Genomic DNA, 23,883 nt, shown 5'->3' on the forward strand with positions numbered 1-23,883 from the left:
GTTGTTGTTTTGGAACTTTGAGGATGTCTGAAGTTTTACTGTACCCAGACCCTTTAATCTAGTGTTGTTGTTTTGGAACTTTGAGGACATCTGAAGTTTTACTGCACCTCAACCCTTTAATCTAGTGTTGTTGTTTTGGAACTTTGAGGATGTCTGAAGTTTTACTGCAACCAGACCCTTTAATCTAATTGGGACAATCAAGAAAGAAAAGAAGAGCAATTAGCTTGACAAGTTCCTACGCAAATGCAAGACAACTAGCAATGATTGACCCAGGAAGGAGCAAGAAGCAGTTTCCTTGGGTCGAGGGTTTGCTTCCCTCAGTATCCACTAAAATGGATTGCACTCATGGGTGGTCATTTGGATTCCATGGCGCTGTGGTAAAGTTAGCCATAATGTAAATGTAGTAAGCTACTTTATGTGCTTTTCCACACTTGAACTGAAATATCCATTTTTGTTTTATTCTTTCATCATATAAATGATTAGCATCCTGGCATGCATTTGTTAAGGATGGGAGAGAGAGAGCAGCACTGTGAAGGGGATGTGGCTTGAAGACCGATCGGCAAGGGATGTGGGCAGAGATCAATGTGTTGATGTGGGTGTGGTTTGGGGGGGCAACAGACTGCGAGCTGTACAAATCTTAAAATCCTGCCTGCACTCCTGGTCATGAGCCCTATTTAGTGTGTCCAGGAAGGATATAAGAGCTGTAGAAGTACAATGCTCTGGCCTGAAACCATGCTGAGTAGGGGACAGGATTTGGTTATTAACAAGATAATTGAGAAGTTGAGCTTGAACACATTTCTCTAATAATTTTGAGATGTGGGAGAGGATAGTTATTGGTCAGAAATGGCAGGCTTTGCTATTTCTAGATCAGAGCTGCTTGTTTTGGCTGGGCCAATACCCCTTGCATCCAGTAGTGCTCACCTGCTAAGATTGTGAAATATAAAGAAATCCCATCCCATCCTCCTAAACAAACTTTCCAACCTACAACTCTCTACCTACATCACCTCCTGGTTTAGCAAATACCTCTCAAACAGATATCATTCCATGAGATGACAAACATCCTTCTCCCCTTTCCATGTTGTTAAGACCAAGGTTCTCCAGGGCTCTATCCTGGACCAAAAAGAAATACGAGACACCCACCAGGGCAGAATCAGTAATAAAACTTCTAATCACCACAAAGTCCAGCAGTTGTATCACTAGGTAATTTCACCACAGGATTTTATTGAACAGGCAAACAGTTGCAGACAGGTACAGACTAAGCACAATAAAAATGCTTTCGCCAACAGTTCGGCTTCATCAGAGTCATAACACAGAACTAACTTACACATTCATTTTAAATACTATACTCACAGCTACAATTGGATGAAACAAACCACCTCCCCCCAATTAATTGAAACCAATGAATTTGTAACTATATAATACTACTAAAAACTACTTTTTATTACATAAATGCATAAATAGTTTAAAAACTCCTCAAAAAATTGATATGTGTATCAAAAATGTATATACACAAACAACTAAATCTACTAATAAATATCATATAAAACTCATATCAATACTAAAAATTGATAAAAATTGTTGTAAATAAAAATTCTATGCATCAATTAAATCTGTTGAGATCTAAGTTTTAAAATAGGTTTAATAGAGATGTGGTCATTTAGACCTGGGGTCTACAGGCATCTAATCTAATTTGCCACTCTGTCTCTAAAGCCCCCACTCTATTGACCACATCTCCGCCTTCCCCACAATCAATGACACGACCTATAACAAAAAACAAAAACTTTTTAAAATCACTACATTGTGTACTGTGCAAATAAAGTGCATTGTGCGGGTCCTTCTTTTTAATTGACCTTAAATGCTCAGAAATCCTATCACGAAGCCTCCTAATAGTTTTGCCCACATAATAGGCTTCACAAGAGGAACAGGAGGCCAAATATACAAGGTTTTTGGTACAACAATTACACTGTCCAGGGCTTTTGATGGTGTATTTGTACCCTTCTACACAAACATATGAACCTTCGTTCACGTACCTACACCACCTACAAAATCCACATTTTTTCATGCTCGACCTGTAATTTTTTGTTTTGTTTTTTTCTAAAATCCCTTTCAGATTCTCCCCTCTACTATACACAATATTAGGTCCATTCCCCAAGATCTTTTTGACTTCATCACTAAGAGAAATTCCATACTTCCTTCACCAATTCAGTAATTGCAGGTGTCATACTGTTGTATTTAACTACTAACCGTAAACCTTCTGCCATTTCATCCTTCTTACCATCCTCTTCATCTCTTATGGTCACTCCACCCAGTAAAATCGGAGCATATCTACCTCTTCTTTCTCTATTTACATCTCTTTTTACACTCAGTAAAAGCTTTAAAGGGTATCCACGATCCAAAAACATTCCAACCAATTTGAACATTTCATCCTTAAACACTGTATCTTGACTAACCAATCTAGACGTTCTAACCATTTGGGCTTTGATTAACCCCTTACGCTGATGAAATGGATGGCAACTGTTGAAATGTAAAAGAGAGTTGGAATCATTTTCCTTCCTATAGATATTGCTTGTAAAACCCCCTTCATCTTTACAAATCAACACATCTAAATAGTGGATACTTTCCTTTTTCCAATTAAATGTAAATTTCAAGAAGTTTGTTGTGCTCCCCAAAAAATCAACAAATTCACTTGCTGAATCTTGGTCACCCTTCCAAAGAATCAATATGTCGTCCAAAAACCTGTTGTACATAAGTATTTTCTCCATGTACTTACTAGATGTGAAAATGTGTTCTCTCTCCCAGGTTAATAGAACTGCATTCGCAAACAAGGGGGCACATTTCGCCCCCATTGCTACTCCTAAAACCTGCTGGAAAAGATCTCCTTCGAATGCCACAAAGTTATTTTTTAACACTACTTCCATCAGATCTAAAAGGAAGTTTGTTTTTTGTCCATCTACCAGCCCACTCTTAACAATTGCTTCAAAAAACATCTCTAGGCCCTCCACCTGTGGAATGACCGAAAACAGGTTCACAACGTCAATTGTCAAAAATCCAAAATCACCCTCTATATTTCTTACGTCTTTAAACCTTTTCAAACAGTGCCACGAATCTTTGATTATATGCTCAACCGCATTGAACATAGTTTTAAGTGAAATATCAATAAATGCAGCTAGAGGTTCAGTTTTAGATCCTCTTGCAGATACTATGGGCCTAAATTCCAATTTATCAGCCCCCTTGTGCGTCTTTGGAATACCGAATAGTGTCGGCATTTTAGGAAATTTAACTGATAAAAAATCATACTCACTCTCATTAATTGTACCTTGAAAGAGGGCGTCATACAAAAAAGCATCTATTTTCAAATATGCCCTATTTATTTCACTTCTTGACACTACCTTGTATGTTTCATCCCTATTTAACAATGCAGTTATGTCAGAAATATAATCAGTGTTTGTCATAATCACTGTACCTTATCGGGCTTCATAAATCTGTACATACCAGATTTTTTTCAGGGAGTCTAGTAAATCCCTTTCTTTCACTGTTAAATTGTCGTCAAAAACCTGAAAGTTCCTTAACCTCTCTCTCAACTGGGCCTCTACTAACCTTTCAAATCCTATAATTTCTGTGTGTAGTGGAGGCATAAATGCACTTTTTCTTTTAAAATTATTAACCGGGATGGGGTTGTTCTCATTAATTGTTTCAACCTTTTTACCCCCCCCCCCATCAAAAAACATTTTTAAATGCATCTGCCTAGTGAACATTTTTAATTCCAACACTGTTTTAACTATATCCGGTTTAAACGTAGGGACAAACTTGACCCCTTTTGCAAATAATTCAAAATGTTCATCCTTAATATTTAAATCTGTATAGTTGTAAATGCAGTAACCTTTTTTCCGATAAACTTTAAAATTTTCTCCTTCTTTAATAACAATTCCACAATTGTTTTGAACGTCAAGCACAGTACTACTTTCATGAATACATTTCTCATGTCTTCCATTAAAACCACAGTACAAGGACATCATATTATTGTCATTACATACAATACTTCTTTCCCCATCATTTTCATAAAATATTATGTTGTTGTCATTGTGTAAAAAACTTTTCTCATCAACAATTTCAAAACTTGCATCTGTAACAATCCCATCGTTGTTACCAAATTCACAGCTATTTCCCCTAAACATAGTTTCATTACAAATGTTCTCATCACACCTAACAGTTTCATCCAAGAGCATATCCCCCCATATTAGTATCTCCCCCTCCTGTCCATTCTTCCATTCATTTTGTAACTTTCTTGCAGTTGCCCCCCATTGTTTCCCCTGTTGCGTAGCCTCTCTGATCTCCGAGGCTGATTTTCTGTGTCTAAAAAACTATTTGAACTGTGCACACATTCATTAAAATCATTCACTTCTTCCCCACCAACAAAATTACTCTCTATTTCATTAACCGCCCCGTATCTCGTATATTTCATCCCAGGCGGATATGCACATTTGTGTTGTAATCTAAAATATCCCTTTCAAGCTTCCTTTCTTTAGTTTCAGAATTTTTTAGGACAAATGCTTCTATACCTCCATGTCTCCTGCCTCCACTCTACCTTAATACAGTACACAGACAATTCCACAATTATTAACACCTCCAACTATATACAAAATTTCCACACTGTCACTCAACAATCTCTGCACCTAGCAGAACGATGGCTAAATGAAAACAACCTGCTTTTCAACTCCAAAAAGACCAAGCTTCTCCTTTTCCTTCCAAAAAACCTCAATCCAGCTTAAGGAAACTTCACCATCTCATCCTTAGATAATGCAATTATCACTGCTACACAAACACCAAATTACTAAGCGTTACTATAGATGACCAATTAAAATTCAACCTACATATCTTAAACTGTAAAAAAAGTCCAATCAAAAACTAGGTCTTCTGTACTGCAACAACAAATATATACCTAACAAATATAGACCTATACTGGCTCAAACATGTATTCTACCACCCTGCTGCATGCTGCTCCCATACTTACTAACCTCCAAAATAATCTCTTAACCAAACTAGAAACCATCTATAACAAGATAGCCAGATTCACAGCCAGTAATAGCTACAAATCTTATCACTGTATATCCCTGAAAAGCTTCAGATGGCCTGAGTTCCCCACATGTTTCAGATATCACAACTACAAATTGCACATACCATCCTAAATAGCCTCATCCCCTTCCCTGCCCTTACATCCTTAATTACACCACTACACACCCAATTGTGACCTCAGAAGCACACAACAAAATCAACTTCAGGTGACCACTCCAAACAAAAACATTGGGAAAATACTTTGCAGTCATTCAATTGCATAATCATGGAACAAACTTCCATTTTCACTTCACTCCACTACCAAAAGTGGCGAATTCATAAAGCAACTAAAAATTAATTTCCAACATGCATGGATCTGTACTTGTCAGGAAATAACCTACTGAATTTTTCTTCTTCTCTCAAATAACATATTTGCCTGGTAACTGCTATATAAATTGTGTACACATATTACTCTCTCTGCAGTTAGTACCTATGCTACTAAATGCATCTTTGTTGTAGTATGTCATGATGTTACTCTGAACTGTATATTACATATTTTTTTATTTTAGGTATTGCTATATTCCTTGTATAAAACTAACTAAATTTCTCAAACATATTGTTACTGCATTCTCAAAATACTGTACTTTTGCCTTGTAAATATTCATGTTATGTACTTTTGTTCCTCTGTTCTTGTACTGTTATGTATTTTACAATTTGAATCCTTAGTTTTTTCTTATCTTTTTAATTACTTTCCAGGAGCTTTTCTCCTTGGGTCTCCACTGAAAAAGGGCCCTCTGGACCCATTTGGACTAACCCGGTTAACAAATTTAAAAATTAAATGAATAAATAAATAAATAACTCAGCTATATTTTCAAGACTGTCATTCAAACATTCCTTAAAATGCTACCACAGAGATGGACACTGATAAAAATCAAAGGAAGCAAAGTAATTAAAGATGCAGATTGATGCTGACAATAAAAAGTAAACAGTCACAGTAATGTCGTCAGCTGACGAGAGAGAAAACTACAATAAATGATCCCCTCATCATAAATATTTCTTTCTGTCCCACTAATATAACATGGGGAAGGTGAAGCCATTGACTGTAAAATAAACTAATGCTAGCCATGGCAGCTTCCTTCAGATCATTTTGGGGTATAACAAATTAGAAAATAACAGTAACCATTTACTTTAATACAAAGGCAACAGCAATGCAGAAAAGTTCGAGATTTGCTGAAAAGCTTATGTTGTTTTCAGTTTTTGGGTGCAGTTCTCTTATACCTCCTAGCATCTGAGCACATCTTAGCTTCTCTTACAGGCCAGAGTTGCTAATGCATTACTGAAGTCCTCTGCTAATGAGGGTCACAAAGCTACTGCAGCTAAACAAGCACTTCATTGTTTTGGTACGATTTAAATAGCAATAAAGGTATATACATTTTCTGGAGGCAATTTATGACAGTTTACTAACCAGGCAAATGACTAGAACAACTTTGTGAAGCTGTTTTGACCCTTTAAAACAATGAAACATGGTTATGCTTGCATTAGCATAAGAATGAAATGTGAAGAAATCCCAACAAAATCTGTCTTAGAAGGTAAAGTTAAGCAGTAATAGGGTGTACCTTGTCTTCATTTTTTCTGAAGGCCCTCTGATGTAAGTTATTCTGATGGAAATTCTAATGCCATTAACCCCTAGAAGTGATAAACCAGCCCCCGGATTCATGAAGATCGGTGCAAGTCTGGCGTAAGGCTTGCGCCGGCCGTGCGGCGTAGATGTGGAGTAGTCACGCCATATGCATATTAATGAAGGCGCGCAGCCGCCACAGCCATGTGCATAGGAAACGTGCACGAGTGCAAGGGGCATATCAAAGTTGCGCAGAGAGGCGTGTCAATGTCGGCTTTCGAGGAGCAACCTAAACTGCTGAATATTATATTCCACCAGCAATAGTAATCGTACCTATCAGTGTCCGTGGATACTGAAACGTATGCAAAGCAGAGTCCCTGCGAACAGAAAATGAAGACTCAAACACAAATGCACAGTAGGGAATAACAGGTCCCTACCCATGAACAAATGGCAGGAAAACCGTGTGCCTGTAGTCCAACGTAGTGTTGATAGCTATACCATGTGCAAGTGAAACGTATCAGATGTTAGCACGCCGCTAGTAGGTACGTCCAGTCTAATGGAGAGGGTCACCAGCTGACCCATAATTTGAGAGAGGGAACATAGCTGTGCAGATGTGTCCATAGCAAAATACATGAGGAGAAATGTAGATATAGGTAGTGACCGTATGTCTGAATCATATACCACAAGCCATGTAATAGTCACATACAAAAGGTATGTCCGTATTTCACATACCAAATGTGATAGTAAATAGCATACACATGTAAACGAAACAGAAGGAGCATATAAATAAGCCATAACAACACGGACACATGTAGGCCGAAAGGAAGAGTATGATCCGTACCATCGACCAAGATTACCACCTGTCCCACTTTGTGAGCGACAGTCCCTCTGTGGGCATATGTGTCCTGACACAAACATCTAAAACTGGCAAATGTCCAGAGAATATAGGACATAATTCCTCTGTAGACATCATGCAATAGTTGCATTAAACATATTTCACTGGACGTATATTACATAAATGTCATAACAAACAGAATAAGATACTGCAATGCTACAAGAATAAGCTTAGATATAGGCAAGAATTGTAAGTTCTATCTGCCGAACTGACCGTGGGTATGTGTCGGCCTGTAAAATATGCTGTGTTCACCGCAACTGTCACAGTAGGGTTGCCACCTTTACAAATGGCCAAAGTGGGCCATTTTTGGTACAGAAATCAGACTGTACAGGCCGACACATACCCACGGCCAGTACAAAGGACAGAACATAACTGTTTTGCCTACAGAAAAGTGTATTCCTGCAGCATTTTAGTTGCTTATTCTGTTTCTCATAACAATCAGGTATTTCAGATACAGAATTAACTGTTTAATGCAACTATCACATAAAATATAAGAAATATATTTGTCCTAAAATCTCAGAACATTTGCCATGTTGACAATTACATGTCAGGACACAACTGCCCAAAGAGGGACTGTCCCTTGCAAAGTGGGACAGGTGGTAACCCTATGTCACACTGTGGCCAATTGAAAAGGTGGAAACACAACCGTTGACTGTGGGGAGGCAATGTCCACAACAGTCGGATATGTGTAAGGAATAGCTTGGACATAGGAAAAGGTGCCATCCTACCAATGAGTAGAACAGGCTGGCAAAATCCAGAAGGCAGCTGTATAATCCGAACGTGTATGTGACACAGTCGAACAGGTAGTACCCGGATACACCAACCAAGTAATGAAAATGAAGTAAGGGCATGTACCTATGTGCGTGAGGTATAGCATGTGGAAAGAAAACATGGCAGGGTAGTCCACACAACCATAAAGGTACCCGACACATGTAGGGTAGTCAATGTGTAACTCTGGCCGTGTCATGGGCCAACAACCAAAGTAGTGCTCTATGGGGTGTGAGTAATTCGCGTGTGAGGGGTGTGTGTTTAATGGTAAATTCCTCAAAGGCGATACTTTTGTCGTATGCAGAAAAGGTGAACCGGAGGTGTATGAGGGGGCAGCGGGTGAAGTGGAAAGAAACACAACCTCATGTAGAAACAGCTGCAAGACAAGCAGACAGGCCATAGTGTAGAACACAATCCCACAAACATGAATATGGAAATATGCGAGACAAATGTATAGATACGGCACTGTCACATACCCACAGATGGGTCCTGATGGAACTGGCCATAACAAACACAACACACCTGGATGCATAATAGTCTACCCAGCATACCCTCCACAACACACAACCTGCCACCATACCAGAACATCCACCAAATCCAGCCGTACTTGGTCCACTGGTTTGTTGCAGAAACAGCTACACACAGTGACCCCTACGCATATGTAGTAGGTATTGTCACCCTAGGCAGTGTCAAGATTGCAAACCATGTATCCCCTCCAGGTAAAACCCCCTGCACATTTTCGTGAAGCCACAAAAATCTTCGTTATCTAACTTGTTTTCGTCTTGACCAATTTTTGGGATATCCCTCATGGGATGACCAACTTGTGTAAATAGTAGAATGGGTATGACGACATGATGTCCAATCCAGTAGATATCTGGACACAAGTCAGAACGTGCAGTGGAGGTCCATGACACTGTCCAGCCCTAAGTGGGCATGCATAACCTACCACCCAGGATAAAATACCTTCCCGTGATGCACATGTCCAGACACAAATAGGAGGGAGAATATAATGCACACATTTGCAAAGTAGAAAATGGCATGAGGGCGAGGAAGACACTACGTAAACAGGTCAACCCTGATCAAGTGTGAGGGACACTGACTGTGTGCAGTTGTGACTGACCATACCTGTCAACCTGTGTGAGCAAGATATCTGGACAGAGCCATGAATATAAGTGAGACAAAGGTCCAAAATCAGGGACAATCTGTAAACATATCTCTTAGAAACATAGAATTTGATAGAATAACAGTTTGCACATTGGCATTAATGTCTGGAGTATGAAGTCTGAAACCTAACTGTCTGTCAGCACGTTCCGACTGCAGTCTTTAATGCTGAGCCAGAACACAACAGCGTATTACAGAGGTCCGTGCCATACCACTCAACTGTCCGGATATTCGCAAAATGACTAGGGTCACCACCTGTCCCACTTTGTGAGTAACAATCCCTCTGTAGGCAGTTGTGTCCTGTGAAAAAAATCAAGACATAGCAAATGTCCTGAGAGTTTATTTCCTAATTTACTTTAATAGTCGCATAAAACGGTTATTTTATATATGAATCCTCAATATGTTATGTGAAGTAGCATAAGCAATTCAAATGTTACTAGAATAAGCTATTATATGTACAAAAAAAAGTTAAAGTTCAGTACTATGCACGGCTGTAGGTATGTTTTGTCCTGGAAAATCTGACATCTCTACAGAACATGTCCCACTTTGGGCAGTCGAAAAGGTGGCAACCCTAAGAATGACCACAGGTTCGCCCCATAGTGTTGGTGTGTGCCTCCGACAATCTGCACCTGTGTGGTAAATAGCTGAGGATTGATGTCACTAAATAATGAGAAATATCCTGAGTATAAGACTCCACAACCTGCAAAAAAGTCATGCAAAACCTAGCATTCTATCAACGTTCTAAGCTTGTAAGAGCAATCGTTAAAATGTGTCCCTAATTGTCCCCCCATTGTGTAGGTTTTGCACAGGTTCGGTGCTCTAAGAGGTTGAGTGGTATGGTCCGTACATATTTACAGGAATAGCCCTTCACACTTGTGTAATGTACAACTGCATACCTGTAGTCACTTCATGTCCAAAAATAATAATCCCTGTATGACTGTATACAGGTAATAGTCAAATGTGAATGGGAACACCCCTCACCGTGGAGTATGGACTGTAACAACCCCACCCATAATATGTAATGCCAACAGAATAAGCTGCTGACAGGTGCCCAAACACCTGTGTCTATAAACACAGGTAAAACTTCAAAATAGGGAGATAATCCCTGTCCATATGCTTCATCTGACATTTGACCTCGGCCAGGGAAGTTCCGTTCACCAGGTGGAAAAGCCTAAACCCAGATCACTACATGAATACCCTGACAATCAAAGACCTGTATGTGGCTGGACTATATGCCTTGGTGTTCTGCATATCCTCGGAGTGATTAACAATGCAGCCGGAGTCCACAGCAGTAGGCAATAGGGAATGTGTAATATGTAGTACCGCATTTTTCCCAGCAGGAGAATGGATGCCTGTGTCATAGGTGAAGCGGTGAGGCATATGTTGATGTAGCTAAGTGCTATGGGTATGCATATGAATGAGGGAGAACACCAATAGAATAGTGGTTCCGGTATCCGGCCAACGTGAATGCAGTCCCGGTTGACCTATGACCACTGCACATATAACTTGAAAGTGCAATGAAAGCGTTCGTGCAGTACACACATTTAAATATGTAAAGGAGAACGTGTGTTTCGCAGTAGTCCATAAATTGGAATACAGATATGTAACTGTTATGGTCAGAATTATGAAAGTTCACGGAAGCACAATTATCTATGAAACATATGTAGCCCACAATAAGGATATGCAAGTGCGCCTGCGCGTGTGTAATCTGCTCACAGAATAGAAAATGAATGGTGTTTTCCCCACGTTCTATGTACATGGCTCATACCTGTTAAACCCGTAAAGTACGAAACCAGACAAAGCCATGACAACAACTGGTACAAATAGGGACAATCCCCAGATATTGCCCTAACAAACATAGAAAGTGAATAGAATAACAGGTGTGTCACTAGCATGGATTCTCTGAAGGGTATGAAGTCGAAACCTGAAATGTTTGTCATTATTTACCAACGTCAGTCTTTAATGATATGCCACTAACTTGCCAGATAGACACAAGGTTATGAAAAATGGACCAAAGATAAGAGGCAAACAGCTGTACATGCAGTAGAAATCTGTATAGTTGAAAGGTATGATATGGAGATATATATACACATATATCCACAGACATAATCCAAAGCAAATTACGAGATGAGGAATGTACAGACATATGTATATATGTACATATATATATATATATATATATATATATATATATATATATATATATATATATATATCTATACACACACGATACATGAATAGATATATACACAACAAACATATGTCCCTGTACATATAACACATGTACATAAATAGGTCACGGTATAGCTAATATGGATAGACATACAGACATGCATGAAAGGAGAATACACCGATGGTTTCCAAACCATTGCCCGGAAAGTACCAGTGTGACAGGGACTGCAAGTTCTACATGTTAAACGTGAATATAGGTGTCCTTTGCAGGACCCCAAAAATTGATCCTGTATGAAGTGCGAACCATCACTGATGCAAAAGAAGTTACACTTGCAACTACGATATAGGTGCACATGCAACAGTAGCAGGTGCAAGGGTAATAACACATGGGTCGATTGAATGTATAACGTACGAGCTGATATCCGCAGAGTGGGGAGTGCTCGGAAGTGTCCTCACACTTTATTATCGCTGACATTAAACATGTCTAATGGGTACTGTGGAGGTGGGTCAGGTATGGGAATCATGGGTATGCAGAATTGGGCCAAGGTGTTGGTTGGCACAGATCTATTAGGTACGCCCCATGGGAGTGATCAATATACCTATGTGGGTATAGCACACGCCTACATTCTCCAAAAAGGGGCAACCCATCTACTGGATATTGTGTAAACCATTGGGGGAAGGTGTAGGGACCTATATCAGTGTCATATAGGCGATTATCATGGATGGACACGCGTACGATCAAGATGGTAATCATACCTGCCAGAATGTCAGAATAAGACAGCTGGACTAAGGGATTGTACACGACTATATTAAATATACCTCAGACAAAGTCAGACCATTGATAGAATAATTGCATAGTCAGGAATATGAATGTTATGAGAGTTAGTAATCATGAAATAGAAATGTCAGTCATGATTACCTAACCGCACAGTCCGTCATGGCTTGCCAGCAACCTACCAGAAAGGCAGATTATCATGACAAATGTAACAGAATCATAGGTCAAACCCCAGGGCGTATACCCATAATGTCTACAGGTGAGAGATATGAAGGTAACCCATCCTAATGAAATGTACAGAACTAGTGATACTAGGTGGACAGGTGAGAAGAAAGACATCAGGACACATGACAAAACATGTACAAGTCATAAGCATGTTTGTCCACAAATGTGAATTGCAATGTATGACCTGTGAAAGTCAATGTGGAAGGTTAATAGACTCAAAAGACATGTGTCCCTCAGGGTGTCATGCAGTGTCACCGATACAGTGTCCAGTCCCCCATACTCGTACGTGAGCTCCGCCACTGACGGAAAGTGCAAATACCGGCGTACACATAAGGTACGTGATGGAATAATTAGTGTGGATAAGCACCTGTTGGCCTGTGTGAGGAATATAACCCAGTGGGTGGGTGTGTCCTGCAATAGGAATGTAATGGTAACTGGCCTGTGATTGCGCCATGTATTGTGTGTATTGGCATAAGGAAATTGATGTCCAGTATCAGAAACATGCCTTGCAACTGTATGAATGTGCAGATGTATGCCTCATATGTGTGGTGTGTTCCTCTCACAATCTGTACCTGTCTGCCAAATACCTGAGAACTGACGTCATTAAATAATGATAAACATATGTGTTTAAGACCCCAAATCCCTCAGAAAGGTCATACTAATGCAAAACCTATAATACTGTCAACTATCTACGTTTGTAAGAGTAATATGTAGAATCTGCCCCTATCTGTCCCCCCATCATGTTAGGCTTTGTACAGATGTTTTGCACTAGGAGGTTGATAGGTATGATCAGAAACAGATACATGTCTGAGGAAACAGCATTATCGACCACAAGATAACTCAGAAGATATGAAAAGCGCTGCAGTAGGAAGTTCATCCACAGGTATGTGCTGACATGTCAAATGACACAGCAGTCTACAGGAAGTACCTATAGGGTGTGACCTTTACCAATGATGACAGTGGGACATACCCACAGCCATGCATACACCACAAATAGACATAGCACACAGCAAAGCCTAGGCCATGATATAGGAAGCCTCCGGCATGTATGGACTGAGTGAGAGTACAGCAAGGAAAGATGATTGCCAGGCTATTCAGCAAATACCTGCAGGGGCGTGCAAGACCGCCCGTAACACGAACATTGCACGGACAATGTTGGGATTTGCAACATACCCCATTTGTATGTGTAAGCTATGCAAATGATGTAATTAATTACGCGATACATGAAACAGTAAGCTGTCTGTGCAAGAGCAGAGTTATGTGCAGAAATGTACCCGGATGTTATGCGGCTAATGTTTTGCACGTTGCTAAATGGAGCAATGACAGCTGCAAATACAGTATGAATACAGTTGAAGAAGCATGCCAATATCCAAGTCCAAGGCCAGTGGCGGCTTTGTCCATTGGATATCAATGAACCAGTAGTTGTCCTCCCCCAATCCTTGGTGTGGAAGTGTAGCACAGCACCATGAGAACGCGCTGCACTTCAAAACAAGACCTATGGATAATATACATACAAAATGTAGGTTTAGTTAGATGTTAGTACGCCATGCAGATGAATGACAAGCTGGAGACAACATGGCTACTGCGTACTGGTACTTATGTGTGGAAGCGCTCTGTCAGAGATGTAATGAAGCATTTGTAGGCAATGTGAGGCAAGTGAGGCTGAGGATAGTGAATAACAACATGTCATGCCATATGGGCCAAGCCTCTACAGTGTAGTGTAGGTTAAGGGGACTATTAGAGTAGAAGATAGGTGACAATATCAGTGTGTATGTAGAAAACACTGTAACCTCACCAGAGCAGTGTCACATATGTGCTGTCATTATTCAGTGGAAGAGGCGTGTCATGAGCTATCCTAGGGAACGTCAGGAGAATGACAGCGTACGTCATGGATACCACCGATGTGACCTACAAACCTGCCCACAGTGTGTCTGCACCCATGCGCACCAGTAAGCCCGAGTAAGCATGTGTGCGCGCGTGTTAGCCCATGTGCACGTGTGGAAGAACGAGTAAGCTAGTGTACGAATGGTGAAGCCTGTGTAATGTCGTGTATGCGGTTGTAAGCATGTATACATGTGTACTACACACATCACACACGTACTGCACACACAGACACACATGCTGCCAATACTACACACATCAGTGAAATGGCACATGGATGGAGACTACATCATCAGAAGTAACAGTGCTGTAAACTATGCTACAGTGATGGTCATAGCTGCAATGCATCATGCCTGCTGAAGTACACCCGGAAGTAACACACTGTGTGTTATCAGGATGCTAACATCAATACAGTGGAATAAAGCCACCGTGTGCAGCAGCACCAGGTTAGTCAGATCCTGCATCAATGTTACACATCACAAGTGGTGGCACAGGTGACATCATATGCACAGAGTGTGGTGTTAACATGTCCAGAGCTGTCATAGAGCCATCCAATGTACACATAGGTGTGTGTGTGAGGGACAATGGTTATTGCATGGCCCAATGGTGGTGCAATGGGTGTGTGTATGTGATAGCCGTAGCTGTTTGTGGTAAGTGTGTGTCTGCATATACACAGGTACAGCATGTGTCAGCCATATACAGGAGGTTGTGGGAAAGTTACAGACCGTACCTGCCAGGCTGTAGAGATCCCCATTACTGGCCATGGACACCCCTCCATGCATTCAACACAACCCAGTCCTGCACCTGTCAATGTCTACACATACAGTCCTGGGATCTGTACCACAACCTGTGGATAAACGTGCATCTGTAATGTTAACCTGAGGTGCATAGAATTGACAGTTACTACAGACGGATATGAGCCATACTCACACTCCAATGTAATAACCACTGCTGACTGTTGCCGAGATCTGCATACGATCAGTGAAAGGTGCTGCACTAACATTGTTTCCAATGCCAGTGTAATACCCAGCAACACAATAACCAGTCACTACACATGTATAACCCACAATCACTACAGCACACAGTATGTGCACTATCACAGAGCCATAGCAGATGTACATACATCCAAGGTGCTCACGTACAGACAAAGCAGCACAGTCAAGAGTGATAATCCCAACATACATATCTATATACAATATACATTTTACATATATATATATATATATATATATATATATATATATATATATATATATATATATATATATATATATATATATATATATATATATATATATATATATGTGTAGATAGATACATACACATACACACACACACACACACACACACACACACACACACACACACACGTGGCAGGGTTGGGAGCAGAACATAAATGTAAGCACTGTACCACACAACAGCATTACGCAGTTACAAAATGGGCTACCATGATCAGTGGATCACATGATTCACACAGGCACACGTCTAGCCTGCAGACAGCAGCATCAAAGGCAAAGACTCCGCATGGATGTTATGGAGAGTGAATACTGTAAAAGCAAAGTACTGTTGTCATGCAGCTGGAAACACACACACACACACAAACAGACACACACACACACACACACACACACACATTTGGCAGGGCTGGGAATCAAACATACACCTAACTACCCTAACACACTACAGCATGACACATTTACAGAACGCTCTACCGAGATTACTAAGCACAGCAGTCCCAAAGACAGACATCTAGGTACGTGTCATCATCTGCAAAGGCAAAGATGTCGGTAGGAAACTGCTGTGGTGTGCGGCATCTAAAAGCAAGACTGCATCCCCAGGCGAACGGGAGCATGCGCGCAAACACACACACACACACACACACACACACACACACACACACACACACACACACACACACACACACACACACACTTGGCAGGGCTGGGAGTCGAACATACACCTAACTACCCTAACACACTACAGCATGACACATTTACAGAACGTGCTACTGAGATTACTAAGCACAGCAGTCCCAGAGGCAGACATCTAGGTGTGTGTCATCATCTGCAAAGGCAAAGATGTTGGTAGGAAAATGCTGTGGTGTGCGGCATCTAAAAGCAAGACTGCATCCCCAGGCGGACGGGAGCATGCACGCAAACACACACACACACACACACTTGGCAGGGCTGGGAGTCGAACATGCACCTAACTACCCTAACACACTACAGCATGACGCATTTACAAAACGCGCTACTGAGATTACTAAGCACAGCAGTCCCAGAGGCAGACATCTTGGTGCGTGTCATCATCCACAAAGGCAAAAACGTCGGTAGGTAACTGCTGTGGTGTGCGGCGTCTAAAAGCAAGACTGCATCCCCAGGTGGACGGGAGCATGTGCGCAAACACACAAACACATGCGCACACACTTGGCAGGGCTGGGAGTCGAACATACACCTAACTACCCTAACACACTACAGCATGACACTTTTACAGAACGCGCTACCGAGATTACTAAGCACAGCAGTCCCAGAGGCAGACATCTAGGTGTGTGTCATCATCCGCACTGACAAGGATGCCGACAGGGATTGTATAGAGAGTGATCAGTCTGAAAGCATACAGACATATTACTGTCCCATGGTACACGTAGACAAACACACGGCAGTGGTGTGATCGTGGCAACATAAGATGTACGGTGCACCATGACAACATGACATAGTCACGGGATGCCCCACAGACAGTACACCCTTCAAGATAGTCGACCAGTGTGTGCTCCGTAGGCATCCATCATGACATTGAAAATGGACATCTGTTGGCTGGATGACCACCATGGCTATAAAGGATTTCAATGGCCATGCACAGAAGGACATCACCGACACAAAGTGTCACTGGGCATGGCCACATGCTTAGTAATACACATCCGTTCGGACTGTACTGTGTGTCGATCTACACAATGGCATACTGGACATGCTCACACACTTAGCAGTTGCAAAGGGCTGTCTTGCATGCGGACGGATTGTCAACTCGCAAGGGTTCAGTTGGGACTTTCATGTGTGTCCATCTACACAACAGCGTACTGGGCATGCTCACACACTTAGCATTTGCAAAGGGCCGTCTTGCATGCGGACGGAGTCTCAACTCGCAAGGGCTCAGTTGGGACTGTCATGTGTGTCCATCTACACAACAGCGTACTGGGCATGCTCACACACTTAGCATTTGCAAAGGGCTGTATTGCATGCAGATGGAGTCTAGACATGGAAGGGCACAGTAAGGCATAACTGTCCCCATGCACAGAGTGGTCACACATATGCAGTGACCAGCACACGCTCAGCTGCCATCACAGCTGTCACAGGTGCAGATCCCAGATGTACACACCACAGTCTACACTGTAGCCCCTGAGACATCACCATGCCATTGCTGCAGCAGTACACAGCCATACATTACCACAACACCGTGTGACACATGACCAGTGGACTGTACAGAGGTCTACAGCAACTGTGCATGGTACACATGTATTGAGAGGGTTCCAACAGGTGTTATGCATTGCAAGTATACCACTATACATGACCAGGTCAGCTCAAGACATACCAGGGGCCCCAGGTGGTACACAGCTGTGACACATGAGTTTGCTGTACACCAACGAACACGCATGTTTGGATATGTCAAACATGTGAGTGCAGTGAATGTGTGCATGGACCACACACAACACATATATACATAGCTAAGCCTTTGCTGTCCCCCATGCAGAACAGTGGCCTAAGCAATCATACGCACGCAAATGGAAGGTGGGTCCATGTCTGTTGAATGCTCACAGTACAGGAGGTAACAATGTCGGAGGACACATTCCCTTGTAGTAGTCGTCCATGACACCCATGATATCATACCACAGTCCATGTGTCATGTATGTCAACACACATGTCCACCAATAGCAATGCATACAAACATGGCTACAGGAGACACATATAGGACCAACAAACATGTGCAATCTGTACTGTGCATGCAGCAACCATGCATGTGCAGTGGCCACTGTCCATACCACAGCTGTGCCAAAATACAACATGCAGTCGCAATGCAGCCCCATCATTGACACCTGTATTGGTGACATACAGACAGTACAGTTGGTTGTACATCCAGTATGGAGGGATCTGTGTAGATAACGTGGTGATCCACCTGTGTAGATGTATGTGTGCCAGGGATGGCTCACAGATGTGTCACACGCCACCCTTCCATGCCATGTGCAAACAGTACATTATGTCACTGTTACTTGATGGTGATGACTTAACACATACACAGCTTTCAGGTGTAGCCAACTGTATGTCACATGACACCTGTATCACTGACATCCACCCGTGTGCACATAGCCACACAATTGCCAGACATAGCGTTGGTACACATACTGTGGACAGTACTGCTGCAAGTCTATCAAACAGATCATCTTATGGCAGGTGTATCATTTCCAGCACTGTCATGTGTGTCCGCTTGTGTGACCACACATGCCACATATGGTGGGGACTATGTCCCAGATGTAACACATCCCTGTACACTGCTGTACAGATCTGTACATACTGCAGTGTGGAAAGCATGAGGTTGGCAGGTGTGGTGCATCACACACATCGGCTATCCGTACACACATAGCTGGTCACCACAGTGCATCTGTGTATGTATATATGGCTGTCTGGTGCTTGGTGTGAGGGTGTATGCTACCATACTGTGGAAACAGGATCACTAACCCCTCATGGTGATGCAGTCTACTACCCTGTTGATGCCATCGGTCCCAGCCATACCGGCTACCTGTGCACGTCCCTTCTTTGTGCCACATCGTGTGGGTGCAAAGTACTGCGAGGGTTATGGCAACATAGGCACGGGTCCACACATGAACACTATGGGGTGTGTTATAGTGCTGTAGACCCCGTGAATGTGGCCATGTTCCTGTACTGTGACAGGGTATTACTACTACGCAATGTGGCCTCATGCTATCAGGTGGCCTCTAATGTCATCAGTGGCCTAACCGCTGTGTACAACCCCTGCACCATGTCAACATACCTGCAATGTTTCCCGGTATGTATGTCACATCTCTGTCTGCTGTAGCCTGTTCAACTGACCACATGCTTCAGGTGTGGTATATGTGTGGACATCTGTGTCATGTTCGGACATCTGTCATGTCCGATTGTCCAACAGTCAGGTTCAGGGTGCGTTTAGCATGCTGATATTGCCATACGTGCCTGTGAGTACTCCACAGTTACACATGGGGGACTGCAAACACTGCTACCTGTAGGCACATGCCAGTACACCATAGGAGGGAACCAGGGCATTACCAACATGCTGTTGCTGTTGTAACCGAGACACATACTGTGAACATATCACAATGCATGCTGCACCTGGAGAACATGGTATGACTGGTGCATGTTGACAGTACACCACTGATGTCACATACACATCTCTCAGTATTCACACACGTCCAATGCAACATACACATCCCTCAATATGCATACACAAGTAATGTGAGATACACCTCTCACATCTCAGTATTCACACATGACCAATACAACATACACATCCCGCAATATGCTTACACAAGTAATGTTAGCTACACCTCTCTAGTCTGTTCACCCTGTGCATCAGACCATATGAGCATATCCCTGCACCGATGGTGTGGATGACAGGGATGTGGCACAGGCTTCATCATATGCACAGGGTGATATTGTTTGCCAGGGGCATAGGCTGCACCAATGGATGACATCATGTGTGCAGGTAAGGTCCAGTGATTTGAATGGACATGTCTGTTCCGTATGTATGTGGGTGTTGTGGAGCCCTACAGTTGTGTTCGCTGTGTGCGTGTATGTGTGCACACAGTTCTGTCAGACAGCTCCAGAATGTACAGACCAGGTTGTACAGCTCACTGTGACCGGACACGGCCACGTGTCCTGTGCCTGCCAGGGGTTGCACGGGCACTACCAGGCAGAGATACAGAATGGCTATTGTCCAACGACACATGGCCACTGGAACTGTGTCCCTACTGGGAACGTCCAGGGCCATGTCCACATGGCCTGCTGTGACCTGGTGTGGACATCACAGCACCAGCTGCACTGCTACTGCTACTGACACTATGGGAGCGGCCATGTGAGGTGGCACGCATGCATTGACCTGCACTAGGTGGTGTAGCTGGCCTACATCCATATGTCCTATGCCTCACCCTACCAGATGTTCCAGCATAGACAGCTCACACTCACGGATTGCCATGCCACGGTCGAGGATTCTGACCATGTCACCCAATCGCCTGTCCAGAACATCAGCAAGCTGCTGTTGAGCACCTGCCAATGCCTGGATGTTGTTATTTAGGGTACTGATAGCAGCCGTTTGCAGCCTCTGCCCTTCTCTGTTCTGCCATTCGGCACATGCCTGTGCCGCCATTACAGTCTGGAACATGCGTCTGGTGATCCCAGCTGCTGCGCTATGTCCTGCAGGTGCATGTCTGCCAGAGGACCTGCTACGACCAGCACCAGCTACATGCCTGTTTGGCACATCTGCAGTCAATATACTGCCACCATGGTGTGGAGACACACCTTCTGTAGCCACCACACGTTCCTGTTCAACGCTAACAAATGATGACTGTCCTTCCTCTATGGCCAGTGTAGATGCGGTATGTGTTGGCAGCTGAACTGTGTGCGGGGAAGAGGGGGACATAGCTGGGATGGCAACCGTTGGCACAGATTTCGCCTCTGACATCCCTGCCTGTACCTCGTGCATATGTTCATCAATGCTAGTATCTGTGGGGACACTATCAGATGGACCACAGGAGGGTAACGCACCTACATCACCTGTGAATGCAAAGAAATACTCTACATTACAATAAACACACCGACACACACACATACACACACACACACACAAACACACACACACACACACACACACACACACACACACACACACACACACACACACACACACACACACATACACACACACACACACACACACACACTGACACACCATGCATGTGAGATGACAGATGGCATGCAGCATGCTTGTGATACAGCTGACAGCATGCAGCTCAGACATCAATAGTGTTTGTAAGCATACCCCCTGCAATGCACACTACAGCAGGCAGGTGTCATATCATTATCCATGCAATTCACATGATCATGGTAGTATGCATGCATCCCCGTGATACACCATGTGGACCAGAACAGGATAACAGTACACATGGCTGACGTGACCTTGACATGTAATCTGCTGATATGTTCATTAACATGCATGCATGCCTGACACAATGGTGTCATGACACATGTACAGCATTGTACTGGGAATCACATTGCGGTGTTGTCCATATGCCCTACAGATAGAATGCATGTTGAGCAAATGTGCATGGGCATGGTAGGGGACTGGGCTGTCTACATTGCTGTACAGTGTGATGTACAGACACTGTGCCATTGCATGGCATCATGAGGCATCTATATTGCTAAACAGTGCATGTTATGTACACATTGCATATCCAGAACTGCATGCATACCCATGACATACCTGTGGATTGTGACCTATGATGCTGAGGTGTATACACACCCAACCATTCTGTGTCATGTGTCAGGTCACTGGAGGACGTACAGATGACACCCCTGCATGATGACTACAGAGTGTTAGCTGCCTGGCAACCATATCCACACATAGCAGACCTGTCACGTTACCATTTCACACATGACATTGATGTACCAAGCACACATGGTGCACAGCTAACAGTGATGTCCTATGGCAGGGGGGAAAGGTACTGTTTCTGTGGCCTGGTGTCACTGTCAGTGGAATTTGTGAAGGTGACTACTGTCATGCTATGACACAGACAGCATGTTCAACACATCTTATGAGGTACATGTCACTGACACCTCCACTAGCTGTGCACAAGCAGCTATGATGTGCAGCGTACCACATCACCTGTACAATCGGTCTAGTACGTCTGTACTTGGACCATGTGTGGACAAAGTGGGACAGGGTGTATCCACATCTCATCTTCTGTGTGGCTACATGTCTCTGGCCATCCCCCATAGCCATGTGTGCACATGTGTTGGTCATGTATGTGATGGCCATCTATCACACATGTCTGTGTTGTCCCATATGACATACACCCATAGATGTTGGTTATGTCACCATCCACAGGGCTATGCAGACAACAGGTGTATGTGGGGTGTGGGTTATGGGGAATTGTGACAATATTGCAACCAAAACCCTACGTGTCTCGGACATGTCGGATGGAACATCACCATGTGTGAAACCTTTGCAGGGGCATATAACACAATGGTAATGCCTGTGGTCTGCCCATATCACAGCTCACTGTGCAGTACTGGTTAGTGTACCACACATTCTGTTCCACTGTATAGTACATATGCCTCCAATGTAGAACACCTCCACCGTTGTATGCATAGCTGGACATAAATGTAGCAATGACAAATACTGTAGTTTCATGTCAGTGTATCATTTCAGTTGTATATATTGCACATGGGTGGCCTGTGTGGATGATGGGTGATGCAACCTGTATATCCATGTATTAACTGGCCACATGGCAAATAGATCTATGCTTTGACATGCCTGATACTGATGATAGACTCACCTGCAATGGACTCTTGTCTGTGCGGCATGCTAGAGGTACTTGTATAGGGTGACACAGCAGTATGAACATTATCCATGACTGTATGACAGCCACAGGGTGCACAGTGCAGGTTAACACATTCACCTGTACAATAGCATATAGTCAGCACATGTGTGCGTACCATACCTCTCAACCTTTTAGAACAATAAATGTGGACAACGCCTACTATGATGGGGGACATATAGGGACAACTGTGACATATTGCTCTTACTAACCCGAATATTTGATAGACCAATAGGTTTGCATGCACATGGGTTTGCAACGGAATGTGCAGTCATAAACACAACTGTATATTATCATTTAATGACTCCATTCCTCAGCTATTTGCCAGAAAGGGACAGATATTAAGGGGAACACACCAACAATATGAGGCAGACATCTGGGCATCCTGCATTTACCTGTACAGTTCGGAGGTATGGTGCATACACAGGGTAGCATAAAGCATGTGTGTCCACATACCTTGCATATGTTGTTACATTACATGATGTACACTGACACATGCACATACATTGGATATACTGGCCATATGTTCTGTACTGACTTACCAGGCAACTCCAGGCTTATTGGTTGGGAGACACCCACCTCCATGATGGCAGCTACTGTTTGTGGGGGCTGTTCCGAGGGTGTTCCCAGACTGGCCAGTAGCTCCTCTGGGTGTGTGAGTGGAGGCTGGGTTGGTGGCCCACCACCCGTACCACCTT

Source organism: Protopterus annectens, chromosome 14.part0 (genome assembly GCF_019279795.1).
Source record: "Protopterus annectens isolate FY-2018-M chromosome 14.part0, PAN1.0, whole genome shotgun sequence".
Lineage (NCBI taxonomy): Eukaryota > Metazoa > Chordata > Ceratodontiformes > Protopteridae > Protopterus > Protopterus annectens.